This window comes from Delphinus delphis, chromosome 1 (assembly GCF_949987515.2).
Source record: "Delphinus delphis chromosome 1, mDelDel1.2, whole genome shotgun sequence".
Lineage (NCBI taxonomy): Eukaryota > Metazoa > Chordata > Mammalia > Artiodactyla > Delphinidae > Delphinus > Delphinus delphis.
The window spans coordinates 18,928,852-18,941,575 of NC_082683.1; the positions used below are offsets into that span (position 1 = coordinate 18,928,852).

General features: G+C 50.6%; 1 protein-coding gene across 4 annotated transcripts in view; it reads left to right on the forward strand.

Annotated features, from left to right (window-relative positions):
• NCMAP (non-compact myelin associated protein) overlaps positions 1-12,724 on the forward strand; it is a 49,646-nt gene that overhangs the window by 6,028 nt on the left and 30,894 nt on the right. Inside the window, exons 1-2 of one of the 4 annotated variants that reach the window (XM_060016355.1) lie at positions 924-950; positions 1,427-1,611. The exons of 2 other annotated variants lie outside the window; for them this stretch is intronic. The gene's annotated coding sequence lies outside the window, so the exon portion shown is untranslated. Of the gene's footprint in view, positions 1-879; positions 951-1,426; positions 1,612-12,724 lie in introns of those variants that run through there. One more of the 4 variants, XM_060016330.1, reaches the window with a different exon arrangement.

A 12,724-nucleotide genomic window follows, 5' to 3' on the forward strand; every position in this document is an offset into this window, starting at 1 on the left:
CAGCATCGCAGACAAGAAGCACAGGACAGGCTGCATTGGGGCCAAACACAGAATCAGCAAAGAGGAGGCCATGCGCTGGTTCCAGCAGAAGTATGATGGGATCATCCTTCCTGCAAATAAATTCCCGTTTCTATCCAAAAGGCTCATAAAAAGTTTTCAGTGAAATGTAAAAAAAAAAAAAAAAAAGTTGCAGTGGTTAAGAATCCGCCTGCCAATGCAGGGGACACGGGTTCGAGCCCTGGCCTGGGAAGATCCCACACGCCGCAGAGCAACTAAGCCCGTGCGCCACAACTACTGAGCCTGCGTTCTAGAGCCCATGAGCCACAACGTCTGAGCCCGTGTGCTGCAACTACTGAAGCCCACGTGCCTAGAGCCTGTGCTCCGCAACAAAGAGAGACACCGCAATGAGAAGCCCGCGCACCGCAGGGAAGAGTAGCCCCTGCTCACTGCAACTACAGAAAGCCCGCGCACAGCAACGAAGACCCAGTGCAGCCAAAAAAGAAAAGGCTATAAATATTATAAATTAAAAAAAAAAAAAGACACCTACACAAACCCCCTGGCAGCTCACACCCGGCCTGGTTTATTTGTAAGGCCCCTTCTCCCCTTCTGCCCTGGCAGAAGTCTGACCTGGGAGACGTGGCCTTGGTGCGCTGAGCGCCTGGGGGTGGGGGTGGGTGTGCCCAGAATTGGAATCTCAAGAAGGACTCAGGCCAGGAGAAGCGCGAGGACACTGCGATGAGGCGCCGCCCAGCCAGCGTCCCGAGCCTGGCGCCCCCAGGACGGCCCCGAGGCAGGGACCGTGGGGGCAAGTCGGCCCCTCCCCGGGATCACCTGCACGGGCGGGGCGGAGCCGGGGGCGGGATCCCGGACGGCCGGAGCCGGGGCTGCTGTGGTGGCACCGGCGGGAGGCGGAGCGGGCGGTGGCCGGAGCGCAGGGCTCCCCCGAGCAGGTAGGAGGCGCGGGACGCCGGGACGCCGGGTCTGCGGGGGGCACGGGCGGCCCGGCTCAGGCTCAGCGGCTCGCTGTCCACCTGCCAAGCTCCGCGGAGGGGTGACGGGAGAGGGAGAGTGAGGAGTTCCCAGTCCCACCCCCACCTGCGTTGGAAGGGGTGCCTGGGGTCTGCGCGCGAGGGCGGTGGGCGGTGGCCGGGGTGGAGGGAGGGATATCGGTCACCTTTTGCGGGTTTTGGAAATGGGGATGGGGCATGCGTACAGGTGCCCGGAGTGCCGAGCAAGCTCGCCCTCGCGGAGAAGTGCCCCGAGCGCAGCCTGCGTTTGGGTGGTTGATATTACGGGCATCCAGCAGGCAGGTCGTTTCCTTGTTCCACCCCTCTCACCAAGCCTCCGGCTAAGGGTCCGAGACTCCCCGGAAGAAAAGGGAGCGGACTCGGCCAGCCAGGAGGTAAAGGGATTTTGAACCACTCAGGACCTGTGTTGGCTTCATCTGTGAAATGGGCGTCTGGATGGGTGAGCCCTGTGCGGAGACCCCTCCAGGAGGAAAATCTGCGATGAAAACCCACAGCAGGGGGAGAAAACCAGTGTTCTAGCTCAGATCAGCAAACTCAGCAGCTCCCGGGTGGCTCACTGGACTAGCTGCTCCAGAGGAAAGAGGTGGGGACACGTTCTGTGGGTTGGATATCTGGCAGGAGGAGGACATGGGTGTGTCAAATACTAGAGCAGGCTTAGAGGGACCAAGGAAGCCGTCTAGTCTGGGACGAGGATCTGGAGGGGTGCTTGGAGGAGGTGGGATTGAGTAGGGGTGGGGAAGAAAGCATAGTGCTGGTGCTTTAGAATCAGTCAACCTGGGCATTGGAATCCCTGCCTTGCCCCTTAGGTGGCCAATAACTTAGTCTTGGGCAGGACCCTGCATTTCTCTACAGTTCCCTTTGCTCCGTAAGTGAAACAATTTCTTTGACAGAGTGTCGGGTAGTCCATATAAAGTGCTTAGTACAAGGTCTGTATATTATAGGCACTCCGTAAATATAAGCTGTTAATTTCCACTAGACTGTAGCTTCTTTTTTTTAATACATAAATTTATTTATTTATTCATTTATTTAATTTTTGGCTGTACTGGGTCTTCGTTGCTGCACGCCGGTTTTCTCTAGTTGCTGAGAGTGGGGGCTACTCTTTGTTGCCATGGCTTCTCTGTTGCGGAGCACGGGCTCTAGGTGCGTGGGCTTCAGTAGTTGTGGCACGTGGGCTCAGTAGCTGTGGTGCGTGGGCTTAGTTGCTCCGCGGCATGTGGGATCTTCCCGGACCAGGGCTTGAACCTGTGTCCCCTGCATTGGCAGGCGGATTCTTAACCACTGCGCCACCAGGGAAGCCCTAGGCTGTAGCTTCTTGGGGGCAGGGGCCATGTCTATTTGGTTCACCATTATATGGTGCCTGGCATATAGTAGGTCTCACTACATATTGGTTGAATGAATGAACAATGAATGAGTAGGTAGTACAAAGTTGGCATGTAGTAAGTAGTCAATAAATAGCAGTGAATTTAGAGATGATCAGATCCTAACAGATGGGATGATGTAGGAGACGGTTGTTTAGGTGGATGGAGCAGTGTAACAGATTAAGATAAGCCCAGAGTAACAGATTTGGGGCACCCCTTCTTATGGGGGGCAGGGGAGTAATATGATAAGCCCATCCAGAGCACAGAGGTAGGGAGGGCACACAAAATCCTGGAATCCTGAGTCCCGGCAGCCACATGGGCGTAGATGAAGGGGCTGGGACTCTAGGTAGGTCAAATACCTTTCTCACATCCTCTAAGTGTCCACCTCCAAATTACAGGGGTAAGGGGCGGCGGGGAAGACACAGCAAAGGACTGTGGGTACCTGATGGGAACAGAAGATGAAAAGGGAAAGGGACTCCCATGGCCCCTTCATGGGGGTGGGACATTCCTCACCTTGTCCTGCTGTCTCCTGGCTGGTGGTGAGGTAGCTGAACGGGGCAGTGTGATACCAGGCGGGCCAACTACTGTGTGTGTGCTGAGCCAGGCTCACAGTGAGTTGGGCTAGGGGAACGTGTTGGGTCTCTGGGGGAATCTGCTGCAGTGGATTCAAAGCTTATCCCCGTGGCCGGTTCGCACACCCGTTATCACCCCTGTGGACAGTGGCCACTGATGCCTCGGGCTGGGAGGGAGCTATGTCCTTGAGGTGGAGCCACTCTTAGCAAAGTTAGGGACCTTCAGCCTGTCTGACATCCTGGCAGGCAGCCTCATTGGGTTTCCATCTCCCTGTGGTGACTAGGAGTCCGTGAGAAGCAAAGATCTGAAGTGGAGGTGAGAGATTTGGGGGAACACATCAAGAGGAGATGGGAGGCACTGTATTCCTCAAAAGAGCCGAGTTCAAAGCTTCTCCTTTTAGCACTTTCCATAACTGCTCCTAATCATTTAATGTCTGTGTTTCCCACCGACTGTAAACTCTATGGGAACAGGGAGCAAGCCTGCCTCCTTCCTTGCTGCATCCCCACCTACGACAGTGTCCGGCACGTGGTGGGCACTCAGTGAATGTCTGTGGGATGCACAAACCTGGGCTGAGGACTGGGGCTCTTGGCGCTGAGAGAGGAGAGCACCCCCTGACAGAACTGATGTAAGCACCACAAGTTCTTTTTCCCCTGTCTGATCCCTGCCCCACAGCTTGAAGGGTACGTCTCCCCCTGTCACATGTTCTGTGCCTCCACCCTCTCTCCTGCCACCATCTGCGTCTTTTCTCAGGGAAGAATCCACTGCTAGTAGACATTTACACCTCAGGGGTAGGCCTAGGCACTTTGCTGCTGCTCCCAGCCCTACTGCCCTTGACAGTCAGACCCCCGGAGACCCCCGGGGCTTTGAGAGGAGGAAGGCAACGTCCAGGCTGATCCCCATCCCATTGCTCCTGGGGCTCAGGGTCACAGAAGGTAGGAGCTACAGAGACCCTTAAAGGTAACAGAGGGCTCCCTCCATTTAAAGGTGAGAAGACGGGTCCGGAGAGGATGACATACACTCGGTCAGTGGAGGGTTAGGGGAGACCTCAAGTCTCCTAGTCCAAGTGCTTTGTCACTACAGTGGGCTTTGAGAGTCTCTGAGATTTGTAAATCCTGCAACATTTCTCCTTACTTTCCAATCTTCCAATAAAATGGAATGGAAGATTAAAAAAAGAATGGTAAAGTGGATTTAAGTTGCCCAATAAACCCTTTTAATTAAAAAATAAAACCTCATATGATGAAAATAGACCCCAAATTATGTATGTTCACTTTACTTTTTAAAAGATGTATGTTTGATATTGGAGAAAAATAATCTAAAATAGGAACCTCTCTAAACTAGGCTAAGTATTGCTGGCCAGCAGTGCCTGTGTTAAGATGCCCCCTGCACGCTGCCATGCGAGCGCCTCTGAAGGCAGCCCAGGAGCAGCGGCGTGTTTGTTTCTCCTGGACAACCTCCAAGCGCCGAGCGCACCGCCCTGTTGGGCTCTCCATCTCCATCCATCTGGCCTCCTGATGCAGTCATTGACATCTGGGCTTCTGGCATCCCGCACTTTGCTTTGGGATCTGGTAGGGTGGATCCCTCTTTGCCTTCTTTCAGAGGAATTCCTTATCAGGAGGAAAGATCCTCGGTGGGCAGGAGGGGGCAGGAAGCGGGGAAGGGGACTGTGCCAAGGCAGGAGCCTGCCAGCAGGTCTCCGGATTCCTGAGCAGGGCTGGGTGTAGGTAAGAGTTGAGGGGGCAGGGCCAGTGGCAGCTGGGCTGGAACCTATCGTGCGGTTTGAAACTCCTGGGGGTGCTGGCTGCAGTTTGGCCTAAGGAAGGAGAAGAGGCAAGCCTCTAAGACAGAGAGGCCTGTTCTTCAGCAGCTTCCAGGCCTGTTGTGAGGGGCCTCCTGCCTGGGCCAGATACTCCTGAGCTGTTGGGGCCCTCAGTGGGGCTGCCAGATCCTATGGTACTTCCCGGCAGCTTCAGGAGGTGGAGGGGACGGTCTTAGAAGCTCCTGGCATCTCAAGGAGCCGTGCAGACCCTGGACTGCCAGCACACCTCGCTCCATCCAGGGCAGCCTCAGCCAGCAGTGAGGCTGGGGCACAGAGCAGGCACATAGGCCTCTGCTTTTGAGCTGTGGGATCTTGGTCAAGCCCCATCGCCTCTCTGAGCCTCAGTTTCCCAATGTGTTAAAGAGGATACTATCCGCAGTCCTCCCTTAATAAACATTAGTTTCCCTTCCCCTTCAGAGAAGCTTGTGTCTTGGGACCTGTCGAGCCAACTTTTGGGGCCAACAAGCCTCAGGATTTTTCAGTTCCTCCAGAATCCATTCATCATTCATTCACTCACTCATTCTCCAAGGCTAACACCTGCCTCGGGCCTGCGCTGGAAATTCAGCTCTTTTTCCTGCTGTTCGGTTTCTGGCAGACTCCGGCACGCATGGCCTGGCCTTGAAGCTTCCATCTGTTCCCCTCCACTGGGGATGATCTCTTTCAGTCTGTGGTGCAAAATAAAAAGCAATTGTGTAACTTGTTCCCCTGCTGCTGTCCCTAATCCCCTAACCCTCCTCCAAGTTCCCTAAGGTTTTAGCCTGCAGGTCTCAGAGGGAAATAAATGGTTAACGACTGCTTGCTGAGAGCCTGTGTTTGCTGGTGCCCACACAGCGCTAAATGCTCCACATGCCTCAGTCCCTTTAACACCCACGGCAGCCCAGGAAGTGAGTAGTAGTATTCCCTCGGTCCCTGCTAAGGTTCAGAGACCACTTGCTGGTGGTCACAGAGCTTACCAGGGATGCAATTTTGCCTTCGTGGACCCCTTCCTCCCTAAAACATATCAACAGTTATATTAATGACTGCATTGGTGCATTAAAACATTTTCTTCAACCTAAAAGTCCCTGTTTTCTTCTGATTTTGACAGAAATGAGAACATTTTTGTGAGCCCCGGAAAGTATTGTGAGCCCTGGCACTGTCTCCTGGGCCCAGGAGAGATGCAGGCCCTGAGGCTAGGGAGAAACAAGGCTGAGATTCCCGCCCACGCTGCAGTGGAAGTTCTAACCTCCTCCCTGTACTGTTCTTTAGTGATTAAAAAAAAAAAAAAAAAAAGCAAGAAACTGCAGAAAAGGGACTAGTTATCTGAAATCTTAATGCCTATGGTGGTATTAATAGTTGTCTCTGGAAAATGTAACTTGGATTTTTTATTCACCTCCCCACCAAACTCCCACCTTCTGCCTCGCTACTTCTTGTTTGTTTGTTTTTTTTTTGCGGTACGCGGGCCTCTCACTGCTGTGGCCTCTCCCGTTGCGGAGCACAGGCTCCGGGCGCGCAGACTCAGTGGCCACGGCTCACGGGCCCAGCCGCTCCGCGGCATGTGGAATCCTCCCGGACCGGGGTACGAACCCGTGTCCCCTGCATCAGCAGGCGGACTCTCAACCACTCTGCCACCAGGGAAGCCCCTCGCTACTTCTTGACCAAAACTTTTCAAAGAGCCAAGACCACTCTATCCTCTTTTGTGGAAATTCTAGACACCCCGTCTTGGCCTTCTATCCAGTCTCAGACCTAAAGGGTGACTGGTTTGCCCAGAGGACAAAAGGGGATTCCTTTATTTTATGGGAGCAGCTCCAAGTTCCTACCTAATCCCCAGAAACATTATCATTGGTCATAGTAATAATAACAACAGTGATTCATATTTTTGAGGGCTCCCAGTGTGCTGGGCATTTGCTAATCACTGGGCATGAACTGTCTCGTCTCCATTTTACAGATGAAGAAACTGAGACTTAGGAAGACTAAGTGAGGTGCCCAAAAGGAGGTGCCAAGATAGGGACCTTAGTAGGGAACTAAGCTGAGTCTGCTAGACCATTGTAGTTACCGAGTCCAAGCTCTCTCTGCTCGCTGCACGACAGGCCAATAAATCGGAGACATTGAGGTGAGGAATAACGACTTTATTCAGAAAGCTGGCAGACCGAGAAGATGGCAGACAAATGTCTCCGAAAAACCAACTTATTGGGTTCCGATGCCATTTTCTTTTATAGAACAGAGAGGGGAAGGAGGTGAGGAAGTAAAGTAAAAAGGCCATAAGATTTGCAGATGCCCCTGGAATGGCCAGCCTCGGTGACCAGACGTGTTAATTTCTTCTTTCTTGCAGCCATCCACAGGTGGACAGCGTGGGGATGTTTGCCTGAACAAAGGCACTTTGGTTTAACATTCAGGAAGAGGGGCAGGGTTCCCCAAGGCAGGCCATTATGTATAGACAATATCCTTTTAATGAACAAAAGCAACTGAAAGCAAATGTTAAAGTAAAAGAAACAGATCCAATCTGTAGTCAGATTTAGCTCTTCCCTGTTTCATTGTCAGAGCATGACCTCCACGAGGGCAGGGTCCATTTCCCACCGTCTCCCGGTCGCCCAGCACAACTTTAAGTGTGGAAAGACGCACTTTCAGTGTGGAACGAATGAATGGTGGACTGACCTCTCCACTGTCCTGCTCTCTAGGACGCTTACCCACTTCCTGTCCCTGCTCCTTGTCTTGGGACAGTCACTACCTCCTGCCTCTGTAGTGCAGAAGTTGGCAGCTACAGCCCTGGGGGGAGTCTGGGGCAGCTCAAGGCCCTGCTGGAATAAGGGACTCTCCCCCATCAATGCCCATCCAACCCCACCACCCACCCCAGCCTGTGGCATCCCTGCAGTCTACCTCCTGCCAAGTCTGCTTCTCCCTGGAACTCCAAGGTGAAGCCTGACAGACACACAGGCAGAGTGCCAACAGGAAGGAGGTGGCTGAGGGAGTCTGTGTGGCTCTCTGGCCCGGGGCTCATCTTTTTTCCTCTTAATGCCTTTGGCTCTCCCCCAGGGCACATTACCAGACTAAGAGAAAATACCCCCAGGGGGACATGAATTCACCCACGAAAATAATCAGATGCCCTAGAAGTACAACGACTATACAAGAAAGACAATAAATCAAGCTGCATATGTCATCTAAAGCAGAATGATTGAAGTAGATGGACCAAGATTTTGAAGTAAAGCACGATAATTATGCCTAAAAAGATAAGGGAAGACATTTGTAAAATAACGCAAGGACAAGAAGTCCAGGAGAGAACCAAGGCAAAAGATTAGCTCTGAAAGATATACTCTTTAAAGTAAAGGACACAATAGATGGTATAAATATCAGGTTGGATACAAGTGAACTAACAACTAACTAGTAAAGAGGAAAATCAGATTGAGAACTGTACCAGGATGCAGGAAAAGTCAAAGAGAGAACAAATGAAAAAGAAAACCTAAGAGATGGTGGGTAGAAGTAGGTGTCGCTAAAGGAGAGAAAAAGAAAAATGGAGAATAGGGAAGAATTGAAATAATGGAGATGAAATGTTCCAGAATTAAAGGAAAATGAATGAACTCAGATTGAAAGGACTCATGGAGTAGCCAACAGTAGAAATAAAGAAAAATCCACACAAAGATATCATGGTAAAGTCGAGAATATGATGGACAAAGAGGAAGGACAAAGGAATAGCATCCCTTACAAAGGGCCAAGAATCAGATTGACATTATACATCTCAGTAACAGCACTTGATCCAGGAAATCAGAGTAATGTTATTATAAGAATTGAAAGAAAAGAACCCTTTCAATCCAGAATTTTAAAGCCAGCCAAATTGTCATTCAAACATGAGGTCATACTAAAAATATTCTTAGGCAAATAAAGCCTTAGAAGGTGGAATACACAGAGACCCACATTGAAAATACTCATGAAGGAAATACCTAAATAATAAAAGAAACAAGTCCAGGACGTGCTGCAAGAGCAATGGGAAGTCAGGGTGTTTAAGTCAGGGGTCAGTGCAAGAAACAGAAGCAGAACTCGGCATTTTCGGTAGGAAGGGATTTTATGCACCTAATTCTTTTAAAATATTGGAAAGGCTGGAGGCTTCCAAAACAATACAGAACTGGCCAGACTGGAGAGCTGTGGCACCTGCCGTAATCAGGAAAGTGAAGGAATCACAAGGGCTGCCGGGAGCTGTTGAATTTAAAGATACACAACCATGGCCATGTGATCCAGGAATCCGGAAGCTGGTATGCTGTAACTACCCAGATTCTGGAACTCAGAGTCTGGCTACAACACTTGCTCATCTTTTTAACGGAGGACCAGCCTTGGGCCCAGACACTTTGGGAGGTAACACTGTCCCGCTAGAGTTTAATGACATTGATCCGTTTCATCTATTTTATTTTGGTACTTTCTGTTGATGGCAAGTGACATTGGTTTTCCATTTTCAGAAATGATAGAACGTTTCTGTTTAGAGCACACTTTTAAATGTTTTAAAGGAAAAGTAGGTCCAGGGATCTCACTGCAAAGCCATTGTGATTGGTGCAGACAATTATTATAAGTAGTCAGAGGTGGAAGAGGTGACCTAGGGAGGAGGGGACAGTTGGGTCTCATGACAGAGGCAGGTTTAGATTGGTGTAGTACTGGGAAGATAGTACTGGGAAGATAGCACTGGAGCAAAGGCCAGTGTGCTGATTATCTATCCCTGTGTAACCAACTACTCCAAGACTTAGTGCCTTGATGCTGTCTGTCGCGTGGTCTCGGTCAGATCTTCGCATCTGAAGGCTCAGCTGGCCTGGGCGCCCCCAGTGGCTCACTCACGTGGCTGCCTAGTGACACTTGGCTGTCAGTTTTGAGCACACCTGGGGCTGTCAGCTAGCACATCTACCTGTGGCCTCTGCACGTGCCTTGGGCTCCGCACAGCATGTCAGCTGGGTTCCAAGAAGGAGGTTTCCAGGAGCAGGCATTCTGAGAGGCAGGAAGCAGAAGCTGCCACTGAAGGGCTATACCTGGAACTTCCGGTGTCACTTCTACCATATTCTAGTGGTCCCAGCAGTCATAGGGCCCACCTAGATTCAAAGGAGTGGAGAAATAGACTCTACCTCTTCAGCGGTGAGCGGTGGGATGGGAAATACTGTGCAGCTAGCTTCCCAGTGCTGGGAAGCATGGGTGAGTTTAGGAGACAGGAAGTCACTCATTCCCTGCCTAGGGCCGGGGAGAAAAGGAGGAGACAGGTGCTGGTGGATAAAACTGGAAAAGTTTCATGGATTACCTTAGTTGATGAGACGAAGAATTAGGGCTTTATTCTGTAGCCAGCCAGAAGCGATTGATGGTATTGGAATGAAGGAGAGACACCATGCAGAAAGCCAAGGTCTCAGCAATTCTTTCTGCAACGAGTGGGTCCCCAGGGAAGAAGGCTGGTAGCCTCTGTTCCTTTACAGTAGAATATCCCAACAGCACGATGGAGTGAAAAAACACATTGCCCCCAATCCACTAAGCATTTGTTAGACAGTTATCGTATGCCAGGTGCATGACCAGGCCAGGCATTGTGGAAGTAAGTCTACAATTCATAAACCACTGGACTATCCTGCCAATTCCAGTATTTCTACCTTCATTCTGTAGCTTCTAGATCTCCTCTTGGACTCCTCATGGACCCAAAATCTTTTGCTAGGACAAGTGTCCTGGGTTTGGACTAAAAAATTATGGTGCAGGTCCAAGTCCAAGCCCCTTAAGCACCCAGAAGAGGGTGTGGCTTACCCCTGGAGTCTACATGGAGCTGAGCGAGGGCCTCTGATGGTCGGCAGCAGAGCTCAGGGAGCCAGAGCCCAGAGCGTTCAGTGTATGTTCAAAGCCAACACATCCTAGGGCATCTGCGAAAGCCCATCTCTTCCACGCAGCCTCTCTGTGTGCGTGAATTCACTCCCCATGAAGCTCCTAGAATAGAAGGGAGGACAGACCTGTCTACTAATTACAACACTTTCATATGATAAATGCTGTAAGCAAAGTACCTATGAGATGCTGTGACGTCTCAGAAGACATCGACCTACTTGAGATTGGCGGGGTTGCTTTGGGCAGGTCTTGGAGAAGGAAAGCAGCGTTTATCAGTGCCCACTATGCATGAGGCACTCACTTTTCTAGAGGCTTGACATGCATTGCTAAATGACTTATGCATGCAAAACCTTCACACGTTTATGCGATAAGGCTAAGTAATTGGCACTTATTAACAATGGTTATCTCATTTGATTGTTGCAACCAGGAAAAAGACAGGAATCACCAAGCCCAGTTTACAGATGAGGAAACAGGCCCAGAGAGGTTAAGTCACAGGCCCAAGGCCACTCAGGCCGGAATTCAAGCCCATGTCTGACTCCAAACCCCACACCTCTGTCCCTACCGACCATACCACCATTTTGAGGGAAGGGGAGGACTTCCCGAGAGAGGAACAAATCCTGTTGGGGGGCGTTGGGGACTCAGTAGTCCCAAAGAGCCAGGGTTCGTAGTGTGTGGGTTCCAAGATGGGATGGGGGAGAAGGCAGGAGAGAGAGCTTTGAATGCCAGGCCAGGGTGCAGGGAGAAGGCTGGATTCTCTCCCCAGGGAAGGTCCTGCCACTCCCTAGCTCACACTGTAATCTCTCCTCCCAGATCACTCGTCGCCTGAAGTCCACGTCCTTCAAGTCAGGGCTAGGCCTGGAACACGGTCTCCTGACTCCCAGCCCAGAGCTCACTCTTCACCCAGCTTCCTCCTTGTCATGGCCTCCCTTTCAGGCTGTGGTGTTTGCTCAGAACCCGAGCCCGGGGCAGAGAGCAGAGAAATATTTACTTATGTCACCACCAACCCTGCCTCCTGGCGGCCCCAAGGGCTACCTCACAGAGAAGTTCAGTTATATAACCCTGAGTTGACACAGCAAGAAGGAGAAGGAAATAAATTATAATTATTCTTTTTCCTCAGTCTTGGACACACTTTGGATAGCTTGATATTTGCTTCTCTGCTTCCTCGTCTTATTGACCTGGTGTCTCCAGGGACCTTAGTGGTTCTCGATCAGCTGTTGATTTTAGCCTTGATTCTGGTGAGGCTGGGGATTTGGGGAGGTCGTCCTAGAGGCTGGGGAAGGGAGAGAAATGAGATATCAAAGGGCTGCTTTATGCCAAACTCTGCCGGGGCTTTGTATGCATAAAGTCATTTTACTCAAGCAGGAGCCCAATGAAAGTGGTCCCGTTTATTACCTCCCTTTTGCAGAAAAGGAATGGAGGCACAGAGAGGTTAAGTAACTTCCCAAAGGACACTCAGCAGAGCCAGGTCAGAAGCTCTGAGGCTTCTAGTTTCCAAACATCTCACATGGAATCCATGGCATAGGGATCCTGGAGAGAGCAGAACATGCTAGCGTCTCCCTGTGGAGGAAGTTCCTCCATAGCTTAATCCCAAAACATCCCTCACATCTCCTCTCCTCTCTGGCCTTCCCTGGACACTCAGCTCCACGGTGCTGGGACCCTCACTGTCCCACCCCCATCACCAATCTCACACTTTCCTTCCTGAAAGTGTTCATACTCACCCCCACCTCCCAGTCTTCACACCCAATGTTCTTCCCAGCTAGAATGTCACTCCTCCCTTCTCCACCTGACAAAATCCCAGCAAAATAATAATAATAATAATGCACCTTCATAGAGCAGAAGCTGTGAAGTGGAGTGGTTAAAAGAATGAACTCTGAGTGTTCTGCATGGTTCCAACTAGTTTCATCACTTTTGCTGGCTGTGTGACCTCAGGCAAGTTAGTTAACCTTTCTGGACTTCAGTTTCTTCACCTGTAAGATGGAGATAATGATACCCGGCTTACTTAAAAGAAAGAGATAAAATTATGGGATGAAACGAGTTATAAAAATAAAAATGATATAAATAAAAACTTACTTGTAAAGTTTTTTTTTTTTTTTTTTTTTTGCGGTACACGGGCCTCTCACTGCCGTGGCCTCTCCCGTTGTGGAGCACAG